Source organism: Colobus angolensis, unplaced genomic scaffold, assembly GCF_000951035.1.
Source record: "Colobus angolensis palliatus isolate OR3802 unplaced genomic scaffold, Cang.pa_1.0 Scaffold261, whole genome shotgun sequence".
NCBI lineage: Eukaryota > Metazoa > Chordata > Mammalia > Primates > Cercopithecidae > Colobus > Colobus angolensis.
The window spans coordinates 2,057,967-2,060,561 of record NW_012115833.1 but is presented as its reverse complement, the minus strand read 5'-3'; positions in this window follow the sequence as shown (position 1 = coordinate 2,060,561).

Sequence of the window (2,595 nt, the reverse complement as noted above, 5' to 3'; positions counted from 1 at the left end):
GTTATTAAAATTAGGAAGCTTATCTATATATGGTAGGCCAAAACACTTGTTATTGAATTTTATTTAATTTAAGTTATAATATCAATTTTCAAAATGTTCGATACAATTTTAGTTAAAGTCATACATTAAATAGCAAGTTGTTTTTTCTTTCTTTGTTTAATAAAAAGATAGATTCTCATTGTCTTAGCCCATTTTGCATTGCTGTAATAGAATATCAGAGGCTAATTTATAAAGGAATTTTTTTTTAGCTCAAAATCTTGCAGGTGGGGAAGTTCAAGAGCGTAGTACTCCATCTGACCAGCTGCTGGTGAGAACTTAGTGCTAGGTGAAAATATGGTCAAATTTGTTCTCTTTTGTGTGGCTAAATAATACTCCATTGTGTCTATAAAACCAGAAAACCAAGAGAACATGTGCACAGAGATCACATGGTGAGAGAGGAAGCAAGCATAAATCTAGGAAACTTGGCTTGCTTTTATAACAACCCACCCTCACTGTAACTAATCTAGCCCTGAGCCAGCAAGAACTCACTCCTGAATGAGCGAGACTTTAATTCCACCATAGGGCATTAATCTGTTCATGAAGGATCTGGTCCCATGACTCAAACACCTCCCTCTGGGCCCCACCTCCCAGCACTGCTGCATAGGCAATTACGGTTCTACTTGAGTTTTGGCAGGGACATACCACATCCAAACCATAACTCTCATCAATATGAAATTCTTTCCCTGAATCAAAAAGACAACAGTTTGTTCTCAAAATTATTTTCGTAAGAAGTTTTCAGGAAATTTTGTAGTGACTCTTCTCATGAAAAGGAAGATTGTTCTATTGAGATACTACAAGCATCAAATAGCAAATGCAATACATTAGCAGCTGTTAAAATAATTTAAAGATGGAGATGATTCCTTTCATAATAAAAAGTCATTAAAATATTAAATCAATAATAAAGAAAGTGTGGAAATAACTAAGGAAAAGTTTTATTTTAAAAAAATCAATATTTTTTCATTATGCATAATGAAGAAACCTATTAAGAATTTGTGGATATCAACTGTGAATAGTAGTTCAGAAGCAGACAGTATAGAAGCTTCAGCATTTTTTAAATTGTTGTTTTGGTGGTTATATTGTAAACCAAATAAGAAATGAAGACTCATAGGTGGGAATTGAACAATGAGAATATTTAGACACAGGGCGGAGAGCATCACACACCGGGGCCTGTTGTGGGGTGGGGCGAGAGGAGAGGGATAGCATTAGGAGATACACCTAATGTAAATGATGAGTTAATGGGTGCAGCACACCAACATGGCACATGTATACATATGTAACAAACCTGCACGTTGTGCACATGTACCCTAGAACTTAAAGTATAATAATAATAAAAAAATGAAGACACGCACATATCTATACATCATGTACACACACGCATGTTACAGCCATATATTAAATAACACATATGTAAAACAAAATGAGCAGCCAAAGATTTTGGATCATCAAGAATTCCTGTCCCAAATAATAGAAATTCTCTGAGTTAAAAATAAATGGCAAAATTTTGCTCCTTAACTGACATCACTATACTCTTTCCTACTCTTCATATAAAAAAGACTTATTTTTATACAATTACAGAAATGAAAATGTTTATTGCACTGTTTTTCCCCTGTCTGTGTTGAGGTTGTTGTGTGGATGAGATAACAGTAGGTGTAGCTAAATTTATAAGCTAGAAAGGAGAGAGGTATATGTACATGGTATCTTAGCTGTTTCTTCAGTATAGAATATAAAGCCACTAGTCCAAGAAAGCATGTAAAGAATCTTCAAACTATGCCAAAACTGAGATGCTATGAATTTATAATGTTGATAGTCACATAATAATTCAAGTTACTTCAAATATTATAGATTGTCTATATGTATTAATATAGTTAGAATGGAAAAACATGATGAGTTGTTTCATTTTTCTTACAGATACTTTAATAAAAGTCAAATGCAACATATATGACATTGATAATCACATAAGATGGCTAAAACACAAGAATCTTCCATTAAAAGCTATCAGTTATATAAAGAAATAAACATGCAGGAGGCAAAAGTTTTTATATGCTGATCCTTACAATCCTCTTCCCTACTCCTCCTGCCAACCAACTAAAAATTAAATAGATACAAAGTACATCTACACTAGGCAGAATCAAGGACTTGCTTTGCTTGGATGAAAAACAGTTATATATTGCACATAAGATTTATATATTCCTTAGAATCTTGGGTTTGATGGGATGGAAAGAACATATGCCTCAATTTTATTCTTCAGGCACAGACTGCCTCATGTTTGCCTCAGTAACATTTACAAGCATGTCATATTATTCCTTTCAAGGATCCATAAAAACTAGCACCATCATTTAAGAATTTTATTTTTTCTTAAAGTAGGCTATCTTCTCAGATTTTGAAACATCCCTTTTCACAGAATGTGGAACACAAATAACTTTGGCTTTAAAATTACTAAACCCCATGTAGGCTGGATGCATTGCACAATGTAGCCATTTATTTTATCACATTTGTAAGTGAATATCATATGATGCTATCTCCAAATAGAAATGTTTATAGAGCTCATGAAAGAAT